This window comes from Canis lupus, chromosome 14, assembly GCF_003254725.2.
Source record: "Canis lupus dingo isolate Sandy chromosome 14, ASM325472v2, whole genome shotgun sequence".
Taxonomy (NCBI): Eukaryota; Metazoa; Chordata; class Mammalia; order Carnivora; family Canidae; genus Canis; species Canis lupus.
This window is the reverse complement of record NC_064256.1, coordinates 12,997,993-13,013,959: the sequence shown is the minus strand read 5'-3', so window position 1 is coordinate 13,013,959 and position 15,967 is coordinate 12,997,993. Positions and strand designations below refer to the sequence as shown.

General features: G+C 43.2%; 1 protein-coding gene across 1 annotated transcript in view; it reads left to right on the top strand.

Annotated features, from left to right (window-relative positions):
- The first annotated feature begins 849 nt into the window (after positions 1 to 849).
- ELAPOR2 (endosome-lysosome associated apoptosis and autophagy regulator family member 2) overlaps positions 850 to 15,967 on the top strand; it is a 171,879-nt gene continuing 156,761 nt past the window's right edge. The window contains exon 1 of the mRNA XM_025471511.3: positions 850 to 980. The gene's annotated coding sequence lies outside the window, so the exon portion shown is untranslated. The remainder of the gene's footprint in view (positions 981 to 15,967) is intronic.

The following is a 15,967-nucleotide window of genomic DNA, read 5'->3' as shown; positions in this document are numbered from 1 at the left end:
TATTTTCAATGAAAGAAAAGACGAAGAGTACCCCAGGAGTTGTACATGGAGGAAAAACTGCTTCCTCCAGAAACAAAAGAGCTTCCTTGCCCAAGGTTACGCGTTTTCCCCCAGAATCGGCACCAACAGCAGCAGTACCTGCGGGCACTGTTACTCCAGCAGCGATCGCGGCCGCGGCGGGCCCGGCACTCCCCGGGGCGCCCGGTGCAGCAGGTCCCCGACCCCGACCGGCCTCTGCGGGGGGTGCGGCCGCCGCCTTCGTGACACAGGCGAGGAAACCGAGTCGCGGACTGCGCCGCCACTTCCCGGCCGCCTCCTCCGCGCCGCCGCGTCTCGCACGAAGCCGGGCCGGTCGTCGCTGCGGTCCTCGGCGGGGCCGCTCCCGGGCGCGTCCGTGTGCGGGCGCGAGGCGGGGAGCAGGGCCTCCAGGCGGCCGCCGCCGGGCAGACCCCAGTCGCCGAGCGCCCCCCCCGCGGGCCCGGGGACCCCCCGGGACGGCCGCGCCCGGCCGCAGCCCCCGCCCCGCCCCGCCCCGCCCCGCCCCCGCCACCTGCGCCCGGGCCCCGCGTCCCCGCCCCGCGTCCCGCCCCCGCCCCCGCGCCGCGCCCGCGCCCGCGCCCCGCGGTCCCTCCCTCCGGCGTGACGGGAGCACCGGCGCCCGCTGCCGGGCCGCGAGCGCAGCCGAGCTTCCCCGGCGGACCCGAGGGGCGGGCGAGCGGCCGGCCGAGCGCCCCACCCGGGACAGCGGCGGCTCGGAGATGCGGCTCCTCGCCCGGGGGCCGGCGCGGCGCGGGGGCGGGGGCGGGGGCGGGGGCCGGGGCCGGGGCCGGGGCCGGGGGCGGCGGGCGGGGGCTGCCCGCGCCGGGCTCGCGCCGCCCTGGAGCGCCGCCTGGATCTGCTGCTGGGCGCTCGCCGGCTGCCGGGCGGCCTGCGCGGGGGACCTGCCCTCCCCCGGCCGCCCGCTTCCGCCCTGCCTGGAGGTGAGCCGCACCTGGTCCTCTACCTGGAGCTCGCGGGGGGCGGGGGCGGGGGCGGGGGGCGAGGCCGGCGCCGCCGCCTCCTGCCGTCCCCAGCTCGGGGCCCTGGTTCGCCGCGGGGGTGAAGTTGCCCGCCGGGGCGCCGGCCGAGAGGGGGCGTGTGGCTCCGCTGCCTTTCGGGGGATGCTCCTCTGTTGGCGCCCGCGTTCGGAGGGCTCCCAAGGACTTTGCGGCGCCCCCTTCCGAGTGCCAGGCTTCAGGACCCGGGGCCTTGGCAGAGATTTCAGCAAGTGGGGTGGCGAGGAGCCTGGGGGAGCCCCGCTGGGGGAATCTGGAGACCCATCCCTTCACGGCTGTTTCAGGGAGCCGCGTGGTGTCACGAGAGGGCTTCGCGCCCCCCGCGCCCCCCGCGCCCCCCGCGCCCCCCGCGCCCCCTTCCCTTCCCCGAGACCCCGCAGGTCTCTACAGACCCCTTCTTCCCAGTCGCCCGCGCTCGGCTGCCTCATGAGGCCCCGGGGACCTGCTCGGCCGGTGTGTGGGATCGCTCGGCATCCTCCTGGCACAATGTGGATATGAATTAGGGAGAATAAAAGAGTGTGTGCTTAGGACGGAGGCGGGTTGGTTATCTAGAAAATGAGAAAAGACAGAGCGAACATGCTCGTTTCGGGAGGTGTTCATCTGGCTGAAGCACGGCCACTGTTTATTTTGTACTTGGAGATTATTGTTGATTAACAGCCAAAAAGAATAAATCACGGGTGATGAGATTTTCTCCTGCTTTTAGGGGAACTGGATTTAATGTGCCAAAAATTTACGGGGGGTGTCATTGGTACTTGTAGTGGGTGCGTATCTTTCCTTTTAGTGTTCCAGAAAGTGCAGCCTCTTAATGAAAATCAATGAGGGGAAGGAAGCAACATTTCTGACCTACTTTGAGTGATTATGTTGGGCAGGATATGGGGAGTGGATACTGCTTTTAGGAAGATTGCTAGGAATCAGGGTGATGGTTCATTTTAATTTTTGTATAGCAAAAATAGGTTAGCCAATAACCCCTCCGGGAAGACAGGCCAGACCCTGTTGCTTTGTGTGTGGTGCTGTAACTTTTGAATTTTACCCAGGCTTGAATTATAGAGTATATGTGTTCTGGACATCGTCCATCATCCTCAGAATTTCATCTTTCTCTCCCATAATACGAGTCCCAGGATAGACTGAAATGAGAGTGAATCAAATCAAAGGCATATGTGGGAGCACGCAGGAATGTTGCAGTCGGGGAAATCAGGGCAAGCTCTCAACAAACAGCTATGTTTAACTTCAGAGTTTATCAATATAGTTAGTAGTTTAATCTGTGCTCTTCAACTTCACCTATCACCTGGGAAGGATCCATTCTTCCAGATTTCCACAGAAAGCTGCTTCTTGGACATCCTCAGATCGAACAGTTCTAACAGGACAAACCTAAAGCCTAGCCTCCAGCCCCTGGCCTCAAAATGCACAACGTACCTTTGTTTTTGTTTTTGTTTTTTTTTGAAATGAAATGTCTTAAGCTCTTTGCGACACTGATTCTTAATAATGAAGAATCTACTTGAAATGTTAGGGTGAAAGTTAAGGCCAGAGGAGGGATGCTTTTTGCTCATTACAACTAGGCTGATCATTGAGACGTTCACATGGACCACACATGTACACCTAGAAAGAACAGAGTAAGAGCCTGCAGCTGAAAAAGAAATGCTGAAACGAGAGGCGGGAAGATGACAGAAAGTTCAGGAAGGCTCTCTTCAATTCCTCCCAGCTCTTTGTTGCACTGACTTAGAAATTACACTGACTCAGTTCCTTGAGATCTCTTTTGAATTCCCCCCTCCCCCCATAAAAAGCAGAAATGCATGACTCATATAGGAGGCTAGTATTGAGCTTGCCTGTGGCTTGTGATTTTAGAAATGGTGATGCACAGATGCATTGATATTCTTCTTGGTGACTGACAACATTTGTGAGATGTCTGAGAGTGAGAGGTTCCTTTGGAAATAGGAGAGGCCAACCAGTCTCACAGGGGCTGACTCCGCTTTTGGGCATCTGGTCTAACTAGCCGAGACAGTTTTATGGAACTGATTATTGTTTCTCTCTGACATTGTTTTTAAGAGGAAAGGGAGAAAAGCCGGTGCTGTTCAGGCTCTGAGGGTTAGGGCCTGTTTGTGCTGGGAGGTAGGGAGGAGGTGTCCTCTGAGGTAGAGTTATGGAATGGTGGGCTAACTCTGGTGAACAAAGTCATAAAGTAACTGTTTTGTGTTCGCTCTTACCTGTTTATCCCTTTCTACAATTGAGTAATAGAAAAGGAGGCGAATGTCACGCAATAGAACAGAAAACTATGTGCTGGGAGCAGAGTGAGAGGGTGCAGTGAGGATCAGAAGCTGGAAACTAAGACCAGCTCTTTATAATGAGAGAGAATGTTGAAAAGGATGGAAAAGTCTGTGATTTTAAAACTCACTGTCCTCCTGTGGTTTGAGTCTCACCCTCATCAGTAATTTTTATAAAAGTAGACATGATTAAGTTCTGTAGACTGATTTTCCTTGCTTGGTTTTAGGGGAAAGCAAGGGAAGACAAAAGAGAGGCCCAGGAAATTGGCCTGGGGCCAATCAAGTTTTAATTGCCAGAGTTCAGGAAAAAAAAAAAAAAAAAAGACAATTGGGTTATGGGTGACGTTTCACTTAGGTTTTTGCAGAGGATGGGACTCTGAGGTGAAACTCACCAAGTACAGCTTCCTCTGTCAAATCATGGGATTACAGAGCTGAAAAGGGGAGAAAAATGATGACTTTGGAATGAATGCTCAGCTGGTAATCAGATCAGCAGGGTGGAAGCCCAAGCGCATACAGGAAAGCTATAGTTTTAGAGACAGAAATAAAAAAAATAAAGTCAGTGTGCCTGCAGAGGAAGGACAAGAGGATGTGACTTTCATAAATGGTGTTGAAAGAAAAAAAAATACGAAGACTGGATGTCAGAAAGCGCAGAATTAATTTCTCAGGCTGTGCATGGGAAAACTTATGAAGGATAAGCATCCTCTGGGTTTCTTGGCACCAGTTTTTTTGCTTGTAGAATGATAGTTATAAAAACAGACCTACCTATTTCTATTGGGAAGATGAGATTAACATAAATTAAAGGAAAAATATCCATGGAAATGTGAAAGTTGATTATTGCTGGATTAGTAGACCTGGGTCCTGATATTTCAGGAAGGGTCTTTGGGGAGATTTCAGAGGTTCAGAAGATAGGTTTATCCAAGAATGGAATGGAATGGAATTTTTGACTCATTGAATAATCGGACTTAATGGGACTGCCAGAGGCAAAAAAAAAAAAAATAATAATAATGATAAGGGCCAACAGATGATTCAGAGATGGAGTAAAAGTATTAGGAGATACAGTGCATGAGAGTAAAAAGAACTAAGTGGATTATGTATGCATTATTTAAATTTGGAAAATTAAATCACAGATTAGCTTGATTCTTAGTTCACTGCTCTAAAATCCTGCATAATACAATTCTACTGGTCTCTGAGTCTTGAGAATGATGACTTTTTGCAAACAGTTTTTATTCCTTAGGCATTTATTGAGCTTATGCTATGTGCCAGGCAACATGTCAGATGATGGGAAATTACAAATTAGAAAAATAAAATTTAATTGGGTAAGGATGAGACAGAAATGTAAACAAAGCAGTGAAGTGATTTGGGGTCATGAGAGAAGAAAGAAAGGGTCACATCTAGTTAGATCAGAAAAGGCCCTGTAGAAGAGGTGAGTGAGATCTGAAAAATGAGGAGGTATTTGCCAAGCAAGTAGGGATGAGATGTGAGTGTGGGCTCAGAGGACATTTCTGGTGTAGATTGAAGGGGCACCTGAGTAGTTCCAATGGTTGAGCATCTGCCTTTGGTTCAGGTTGAGATCCCAGGGTCCAGCGATTGAGTCCCTCATCGGACTCTCCACAGGGAGTCTGCTTCTCCCCTTGCCTATGTTTTTGGCTCTCTCTCTGTGTCTCTCATGAATAAATAAATAAAATTTTTTAAAAAAAATCTCACAGTTTGAAAAAGGGCAGAAAGACAAACTGTGTTGTGTTACAATAGGTTGTAGCTGGTATGTAGCATGCTATGGAGAACTTAATGAGATGGGTCTGCGAGGCAAGCAGAGGAGGCTTGATCCTAGGGGGGCCCTATGTCATACTAAGAAGCTGGCCCTCATTTGGTAGATGATGAGGAGCAGTGGAAAAATGTAAAGATCAGGAGCAACAAGAAATGCTTTAGTTTGGCACCAATATGGAATCCATATCAGTGTGGTAGGAGACTGAAAGAGGTGAGACCTACTAGGAGCAATTGCAGTGGTCCAAGTAAAGGATGACAGGTCTCAGTTAAGGAGTAGCAATGAAGATGGCAAAGGGGGCATGCTGTTGGAAGGTAGAATTTCCAGGGATTGGATGTGGAGGGTGAGGGAATGAAAGGTCCTGGCTTGATGAGAAGATGGTACCTCTAACTTCTGTGAGGAAGACAAGATGAATAGCTTGGTTCTGGAGAGGTTGACTTAAAAAAAAAAAATTATTCATGAGAGACACACAGAGAGAGGCAGAGACATAGGCAGAGAGAGAAGCAGGCTCCCTGTAGGAGCCTGATATGGGACTTGATCCTGGGACCCTGGGACAATGCCCTGAGCCAAAAGCAGATGCTCAACCACTGAGCCACCCAGGTACCCCTGGAGAGGTTGACTTTAAGTAGAGTTGCTCAGTAGGAAGTTGGGTATCATGCCATGTGGCTCAGGAGCCTGGTCTGGGCTGATAAGAGAAATCACTTGAATAAAAGGCATGGTTGAGACTGCTTTATTGGATGTGATCATTCAGGGAGTGAGAACAGAGAGGGCAAAAGGTAAGACTTAGGTTTTACCAACATTAAAGGTGGCAGAAATGGAGGCATTGGCAAAGGAGACACGTAAGTAATGCCAGAGTAAGGGAAACGGACAGTACAGATTGCGAGGAAGGTGAGAAAAGCCTTTGAAGGAAAAAAAAAGAGATGGTTCTGGTGTCATTTGACCAAGGAAACTCAAATAATATGAGGACCGAAAAGAGAAGATTGAATTTGACCTTTGGGTTTCTGGTACTCAATGCCAGGGTGATTTCTGTGAAATGGTGGGGATGGCTTCAGTGTTAACTGGGAGGTGAGGTGGGGGTGATAGAGTAGAATTTTATTATACAGCCTTTGTGGGTTATATAATGTAGGTAAGAGACTGAGTCTTCCAAGTCCATGTAAATCAGAAGAGTTGCAAATGGCCATATATTCTGTTTCAGACTTGGAGAGCAGCAGTTGAGACGTGTCCTTCAGCAGGCAGCCTCTGAAGGTCATGAGCTATGGGTTAGGGTGTCAGGGATTCTAAAGTCACACTGTCTAGAAAGGGGTTAGGACTCAGCCTCTGTTTTCAAGCAGTTAAGATAATTAATCTTGCCTCTTAGGCTTGGGGAGGTGATTTTCCATTTCAAGTTCTTGTGCTCAGAACCGTTTCTCATGTTTTAGGCAAATGTGAACAAGTATTCACACCATCAATATTTACAATGTAAAACTAAGAGTTGACAGTTCTGTGAAGTGTCATATTTTAGCACAAGGGATGGAAATAGCAGAGCATAGTATAGAGTGGCACATTTTCATATCATAGTATATTCTTCAGAAGTGTCTTGGATCTTATAATAATTCTTTATTGTCAGAAAACACCAGTCAAGTTTTGGTTGTCTTTTCCTTCCCCCTGAAGAAACCATGGGTAATTCTTGTCCCTTTTCACATTTCTTAATCTAAATTATGTGTACTGTTTCAGTATTAAACCCATATTTATTGTGTACTTAAGTACCAGGTACTGGCGGTAGAACAATGAACAAAACATATGGCCCTGCCTGCATTGTGGTTTATAATCTCTTCGGGGCAGAATCAAAATATCACCCACCATATAAGCATGTTTGCCATAGTGATAGGGTGGGAAGTTGCTGTGTGCAGTGGGAGTGTATAGCCATTCTAGTCTGGGGTAAGGGATATTCCCAAAAAAAGACGTTTAGGTTAGGACCTAAAGGATGAGTAGGATTTTGGATGAAGGCTGTGCTTGGTGATTACAGAACATCTCAGACAAAGGAAGCCTCCTGGTGGGGATCAATTTCTGTATCCTTCTTTTAACCCCACAACCCTTTAACTGCTAAAGACAAAGGATCTTTTCTCTGAATTCTAATCACAGCCCATTGTTTACCCTCTGGCATGTGTATGCTGTTGTACAAATGTTTTGCACATACAGGACCACCCTGTATGGATGGGTGAGTTGTGCCCTGTAGAAGGGCACCCAACAGTGGAGTCAGGTGAGAGCTAGAATCCATCCACTGTGTGTGTGGCCAGCCAGCTGTCCTGGTACAGCTCTGTATTCCTCTGCAGGAAGGAGTACCTATACCCGTTTCATAGGTCCAGAAGGGGCACCTTTTTCTAAGTCCTGCAAAGGTCCATACCTGTACTAGAGGCTCTGAACACCCTCCTCTTCTCCCCTCAAAGTACATGATAAGCTCACTGAGGGCAGGATTTCATCATCTTACTCAGCAAACAGTGATTAGGTATCTTTATGTGTAAGACACTTGAAGGTTTTAAAGATGAGTAAGATGTAGGTCCTCTTTTCTGGCAGCACTAATCACTGCCTTGAAAATAAAGTAGTGTGGGTGGCTTCCACCTTTTCCATTATAAAAAGAAATTGATCTTTGTAGTACATTTAATCGTAATTGACATCTTCTCTCAGTTATACCAAATTTAAGACTCTGAAATAAAAACCCAGTGATCAGGATATATTGAAGTTTACTCTCAACTCAGTTTATAGCTCTGGAATTCAGGATACTACTTATTGCTTATTCAAATCTTCACTTTTTTTTTTTTTTTTCAAATCTTCACTTTTATAGGTTTTTTTCTTCTAAGTCCTTGGTTCTCAAAATGTGATCCTAGGACTAGCAGTGTTAAAATTACCTGGGAATTTGTTAGAAATGGGATTTCTTGGGCTTTGCACCGCAGTCTGTTATAACCATCTCCCCAGGGGATTATGCTGTACCCTGAAGTAGGGGAACCAGTGTCCTAGGTATAAGGTGAGGAATACAGTTAAGTTGCCTGAAACCCAGGGATCTCATTGTTAAAGCTCCTTCAGCTGCAACTGAAGCTGACTTGCTTTTTCTGCAGGGCATTTTAGAAACTCCTACAGTAATCACATCAAATAGAGCATGAGCTCCTCCCATTACCATCAAGTGTATCAGCAAGCATTTCTTTGTTATCTTCTATACACTCAGAAGGAGGCCAGTTGCTGCTAATAATACAGGATGCAGAGGACATCGTCATCCCTCTCTAGGAGCCTAACGCCTGATGGAAAAACCATCCACTCATGAAAATTAATGAATGTTTTTTCTCTGAAATAGACATTGGAATAGAAAAATGGTAATATTAAAAAAGTATGGTCAGCCTTCTTGGTAAATGTCTGCCAATAATTGCTACTTATGGGGAGGAGATTGTTGCATATATCTTTTGCTCCAACTGCAAAATGTCTTCTTGTTACAGTAGATGTATCAAGGGCCATCAAAAATTAATTCACACCTGAGCTCTGCCACCATGTGCAAATCAACCTCTTTGAGTCATTTTCTGAAAATGGAGATGGTAACTCCTGCCTTATCCATATTAGAGTTACTGGGAGAATCTGGTGCATTTGAAGATACTTTGCAAATTTTAATGCAATGCCAGGTAGTAGTTACTATGCTTGTCTAAGTTAAGAACAGTGTTTCTGAGGGGATGGATGGAAGTGTGAAAGGCTGGAAAGTGGAGAGGAAAGTATTTTTGCAGGAGCATTTTTCCTAATTATGCAAGTTGTGCATTGTGAACATTTTAGAAAATAAAAGGAAGTATTAAAAAAGTCAGCTCTAGTTCTTCCACTTGGGGTCATTTTCTACTTACATGTTTTCTTTTTCAAAACCACACAAGTGAGTGCATAGTATATCTCTTCCTGTCTTGTAACCATTTTCCCATGGCAATAACACTTTTTTGTAAATATTTCCATAATAGTGATAAAATATCTTAAGATGGTATATTGCAAAATATTGCTTCATTTGAATGTCTGCCTTGGTTCACTTACAAGTCATTTACTTCACCATTTCACCGAAAATCACTCTTCTAGGTCAACAATGACCTCTTCTTCACCAAATCCAGCTGTTACTCCTCATCTTTACTTGCTTTGTCAGAAACTCTGGACCTGATCGCTCTGTCACTGCTGAGACTTGGATTTGTCTTCCAAGCGGTTTTTCTCTTGCTTCACTGTGATTCTTCTCTGACATTCATAGTTCTGTCTCATCTCCTTGACTTCTTTACACTGGGGCTTTTCAGGCCTTTATCCTTGGCCCTTTTATCTTTTTTGTCATCCTCATGCTCTTGGTGATATCATTTGGTTTCTAGGCTTTATATACCATCTCCATGTGGATAGCTCTCAGACTCATATCTCCTGCACAGAGCTTTCCCTGGATTCCCAGGAAGCAAAGCTTGGTGTCTTGACTTGGATAGTTACTTCCAAGCTGACATGTCTAACTGAGCTCCTGTCATTGCTCCAAACTTACTCCTTCCTCATTTCCTTTGATGAGAATTCTTCCCTTCCAGTTGCTCAGGCCTAAAACTTTAGAGTCTTCACAGACTTCTTTTTCTCCCACATCGTATATCCAGTCTATCAGTAAACCCTATTGTCTCTGCCACAAGATAGATTTGGTCAGAAATTTTCACCTTCTCGACCACACCACCATCTTCTCTTGCCTGAATTGTAACTTCCCATCTACATCTTCTTTAGTTTGATCTCAACAGAGCAGTAAGAGATCACATAAAAACAATTCAAAACAGCATTATGCTACTGCTCAAAGCTCTTGTAAGGTTTCATTCACAACCAAAGCACCAATGGCGGCTGACAGGACCCAATACGATCCAGCCTCTATTAAGCCTCTAATGAGGCTTAAGAAAGGCTGTTTCTTACTACTCTCTCCATTCTTCACTTGGCTTCAGCCTCCCGAGTCTCCTTGCTCTTTCTGGAATGTGTTGTGTGAGCCTTTCTCAGGAGCCACCTCTTTGCTCTTCTTGGACCTTCCTTCACTCAGGTGTTTGCTTGGCTTTCTCCCTTGTCTGCTTCTGGTTTCTGCTCAGCTGTCATCTTCTCTGTAAGGCCTTTTCTGGGCACCTGTTGAAAATAGCACCCTCTTCCTTTCTATCCTTATTTTTTGCTTTTATTTTTCTCCATAGCACTTTTCAGCATCCATTATAATATATATTCTAATTATTTGTTTTGTTTTTATGACCCCCCCCCCAATAAATTACAAGCTCCATAAAGACAGGCTACAATCTATATTCTCTCTCCCTCTCTCCCTTCCTTTTTCTTTCTCTATTTCAAAATAAGCTGCTTTACCCCTGACCCCAAACAATGCTTGACATAGTAAATACATAATAAATGCTTGCTTGCTGAATGAATAAACTTAATTTTGTGAAACTAAGGTTTTTAATTGTAATTTTAAAATGTTATAATTACACAAAACATTTGTCTGAATTTCTTATTACGGAAGCTAGATTATTTGTAGTAGAAATCTTAGGTTGAAGGTTATGAACTATATCCTGGCCAACATTGAAAATTGTTATTTGTTACTAATTTAATGGTGGAAAATGCATCTCACTGATGTAGTTTATATTTCTTTAATTGCTACTGAGGGTCAATATTTTTCATATCACTTAGCTTTTTATATTTCACTTTTTGGGGAGTTTCTGTTTTCACTTAATGTCTTTCTTACATATATGAGCTCTTCATTTAGTAAGGATAACATTCAATATACATTGAAAATATTTTTCCGCCTGTCTACATGTTTTGAGATAATACCCAGAGAAAGCAAATAATAATAATTATTATTATTTTTCAAATAATTATTTAGACCTTAAAAGTGTATATGAAAATACTTAATGTATCAAATAGGAATAAACTTAATTTTTAAAAGTGGCGTTTGGTACATAGTACCTCATTAAATTCCTACAGTAAATGAAATCTATCATCTGTTTGGCTGACAAAAATAATGAAGCAACTGCAAAGTGACTAAGAGTTCTTGGGCTTGGATTGACAGTCTTTTGTTCTAAGATTCTGTGTTTGAAATTTCAAGATTGCCCTAATTCATTATCTGTTACTCATTTGCAATGGCCATTGACATGCTTGTTCATTTAGCATTTTATGCATTCATATTATGAGTTTCTCTCACTGGAAAACTAGTAATACATAAGTCTATGATTATAGTATAGATGGGTTAAGTGCTTTGTAGGGGTCATGCACAGGGTTAAACAGAAGCACAGAGAAAGGGCAACTAAATCAGATTAAAGAGCCCTGGCCTCACAAAAAGTTCTGTTTGAGCTGAGTTTTGAAAGATTTCCAGAAGTGTATTCTGGGATGCACAGAGGACAGTGTATCTCAGTCAAAGCAATAGGCTGAGTAACAGCCCAGAGGAGTGAACGCCTATGACCACATCAAGGGCTAGAGTGAAGACACATAGGTAGGAGTGGCACAAGATGAGTAGGCTGTGAGGAAGGCAGGAAACCTATGGGGAGCCACTGACAGCAAATTGGAAGGATTATTCTGCTGGTGAATGGAGGACTATAAAAGAGGGATCTTAACGGAGACAAGAAGATCAGTTAGGGGACTCCATGGGGAGAAAAGGAAGAGCTAAGCAACTGATGGAAGGGGGGGAGGAGGGTGGCACTGGATGATGATACATTGCAATCTCCCGTGACTGCTGGGTTTTTCCTCTTGGGCTACTGGGTAGATGCTCAGCCTTTCATTGAGATTGAACATTTAGGAGGAGGAGGAGGAGGAGGCTGGGTGTCTGGAAGAAAGAGGATGAGTTCATTATAGACATCCTGAGTTTAAAGTGCCCCAGGTACATCCAAATAGTGCTCTCCCAGAGACAGCTGGATGTCTGCGAGTGCAACAGAGAGACAACTTGTGAGCCAGGAGCCCAGGAGAGGTACTTGAGACCTTTGGTGTTGATGAGGTCATCTGGATTCTGAGCATGCAGCAACAGCAGTGTGCTGAGGAGACGGCTCAGGGAAACACCAGCATTTAAAAAGCAGAGTGGGGCACCTGGGTAACTCTGTGGGTTAAGTGTCCAACTCTTAATTTCAGCTTGGTTTATGATCTCATGGTTGAGGGATCAAGCTCCTTGTTGGGCTCTGCACTCAGGGGATCTATTTTAGATTCTCTCCCTCTCTTCCTCTCCCTCTGCCCCTTCTCCTTGATCTCTCTCTCTCTCAAATAAATAAATCTTATAAAAAAAAAAAAAGAGCCAGGAGAATGAGAAGCAATTGAGAATGAACCTGAGAAGGTGCAGCAGGTAGAGTGAAGGCACAGAAACTGGCTCAGGGTAGCTGACCAATAAATCTGGAGAATGAAAGAGTTGTTTTTTTTTTTTTTTTTTTTTTTTTTTTTTTAAGATTTTACTTATTCATGACAGACACAGAGAGAGAGAGAGGCAGAACACAGGCAGTGGGAGAAGCAGACTCCATGCAGGGAGCCTGATGTGGGACTTGATCCTGGGTCTCCAGGATCACACCCCAGGCTGAAGGCGGCACTAAACCATGGACCACTGGGGCTGCCTGAGATGTGGTGGTTCTTGATGTTCAGTAAGGCATTTGAAATGTATCCTTGGGCCAAGAAGCAGCAGTATATGCTGAATGATGGTATAATTAGGCAGATTGTTGGCTGTTTGAACAAATGTACCCTAAGGTTATTAATTTAAGGAATGAATGCTAATCTGAAGGAAGGTCTTTTGTGTAATGCTAATCCTCCTCATCCACAAAGGATACATCTCAAGATACCCAGTAGATGCTTGAAACCCTAGACAGTACTGAACCCTATATATACTATGTTTTTTCTTATACAAACCTTCCTGTGACAAAGTTAAAGTCAAAAATTAGGCTCAGGGCACCTGGGTCACTCAGTCAGTTAAGTGTCTGCTGCTGCTCAGGTCCTGATTCTGGGGTCCTGGATTTGAGCTTTGTGTTGGGCTCCCTACTCATCAGGGAGTCTGTTTCTACTTTCCCCCCTCACCCCTCCTCCCCTTTTGGAGTCTCTTTCATAGCCTCTCTCTCTCAAGTAAAATCTGAAAAAAAAATTAGTAAGATTAACAACAATAATAAAATATAACAATTATAACAATATACTATAGTGAAAGTTTTGTGAAAGTGGTCTCTCAGACTATCTTACTGTACTGTACTCTTCTTGTGATAATGTAAGTTGATAAAATGCCTATGTGATCAGGTGAAGTGAAGTGAATGATGTAGCATTAGGCTACTATTGACCTTCTGACTATACATCAGGAGGGGAATTGTCTGCTTTTGGATGTAACAGAACCACGAATAGGGGGGCCTACTCTACCTTTGGTGTTAGTATCTAATCTCTGAGCTGTTGTTGTTTTACTATTTAATCGATGTTTGGATTTGGGAAGGCTTAACCAAATTTTGTAAAGTCAGAAAGCTGGGAAAGATGCCTAATGAGTTGGAAAGCAAAATTGGGATTTAAGATGATTTGTAAGGCTAGAATGATGGGCAAACATAATTGTTAAATCTGGACTGTTCCTTTTTGATACTAGATGTTTGAACAATTTAGATGTTCAAGCACAGGATGAGGAAGTCTTGCTTTAAAAGTACTTTTGAAGCCACAGATGTCACGTGGCTGCTAAAAGCAATGATGGGTATGTGTCTTAGGTTCTATTAATAGGAGTAGAGTGCTTGGCTCATAGAAGGTAGACATTTAACTTAGGTTAGTGATTCAACCTAAGTGTAATATTTGAAGAGGGATATTGATTGACATATGGAGATGTTGACTTGATGTGCCAATTAGGAAATGAACTATTTGGAAAGTATGTCCAAATACTTGAGGACTGACTTAAGGAATTAAGGATGGTTGGCCCTGAGGAGACAAAGGAATCATGATAGTGAGCTTCAAATGCATTATGTGCAGTCATGTATGAGAGGCATTGGTATAATGTTAGAGGATGAAATGAAGATTGGTGGGTAATAGGCAGAAGAATGCAGAATTGAGTTCATCCAAGAAGGTGTTTTATATCTCTAGAGCCATGAACTGTTTCTTTGTACTTTGAAAGTTGCAGGGTTCCTGTTTTGGACAGACTGATGGTCTAGGTCACATCTATGAGTTCTGGTTTGCTACACTGTGCCTATATCTTGTGGTGGATTTAAGGGGTAGTTGGATGACTGCTCAAGGTTATATACATTCCTAATGTAACAGCAAGAAGATAAATCTTTAATCCTTGGTGTTTCAGTTCTAGGATACATTCATTCTTGATCTGTCATATTTAGCAACTTTTTCTAATATTGCAACAGTGTAAACATAAAACAATGCCTTTGGTGTTTAACATCCTAAAATTGAGAGTGGGAAAAATTGGCCATTTGAAATTTAAGTTTGATGTTGACTTCTATTTGGTAATATCCTTGGCATATCAATAATGCATACAAGGAAATAACTTGAGCCAAAGTAACAGTAGATGCCTAAACATATCTGGGTTTGTTATGCCAGGGAAGTGCTTCCCTATCTAAAGAGCAGATAAATATTAACACTATTTGCTCAGGTTTTTTTATGATTCCTTTTTGTACATTTGATCTTTTGAAAATTAAATGCAGTATGTGTGCATCTATAAAAATGAGGCAATAAAAATACTCAGAATCCCACCAAATAACACACTACTCCTAACATCTTAGCATTTGTAAGAGGAATAATAAATAAGAACAAGAGCCAGGTACTACTTTAGGACACTTTGTTTATTAATTAATTAATTCATCCTCCAGACTCTGAGATTGGTCTTCATACTACCAGGATGGCTGAGTTACTACTTGTGAGGCCCAGCTGTTACCCCAGTACCCACACTTGTAACCTTCAGGCTACCCTGTTTTTATCACATATATCAGGTGTCTTTGCATGTATTTCTGTATGAATATACATGTATGTTTACAAAATGGGAATGTTCTGTGTAGTTTGGTAATCTACCTTTTTATTTTATTTATTTTTTTTTGGCGTTTAACAATATGCTGTGTACTTATTCCTTAGAGTTTGATGCCTCTAGAATTTTATTCCATCCTTAATGTAAGGTAAACCTCTGACTTCATTTCCTAAATAACCAGTTTTTGCAAATAGTATCTTGAACAATTCATAATTCATCCTTTCTCCATTGGTTTGTTTTCTATACCATCTATTGTGTTAGTGGGTATATGTATGCTTCTTAATGTATTATTGTATTTGTAATATATGACATGTATATTCAAAAATAATTGCTTTCTTTTGGACTACTTTCTGTACTGTTGATTTTTTTTTTTTAACCAAGGTTGTACACAGAATTTTATCATAGGATTCTATAAGATACTTGTGTCTTTTCTTTCAAAGATTTCTCAGCTGTTCTCACTTCATGTAGTCTTCGGGTTCAACTTCAGAAGAATTTTAAAAAATTAAGAAACCTCACTGGCATTTTCTCTTGGATTCTGTTAAATGTTTTAAGTTATTTAGAAAAAATTGTCATCTTTATAAGCTTACATTTGCATTTGAAGATGTAGTTGGCTTTGGTGCCTGAAATATACTGTACTTTTCATGAGCACTAACTTTATATTCCCAAGTATTTTTACTATTTTTTTTCTGGCAGCTTTCCCCTAATGTCTTTTAATTGAATTTTTCCTGATCAGTTGAAAAGCCATTGGTTTTTTAAAATGAATCGTATATCTAGTCTCTTACACAGTGGTCTTAATTCTAATATTTTGTTAATTATCTTCAATTTTCTTGATAACAAGTACCACTTATTGAGTAGTTAAATGTGTGAAGCACTTTACTTTTATTCACAGTAATCCTCACAGCTATCCATCCTTCTGCTTTTAGACTTCAGGAAACTGAAGCTCAAAGGCAATTAATAACGAGAACGATGTCAAAAA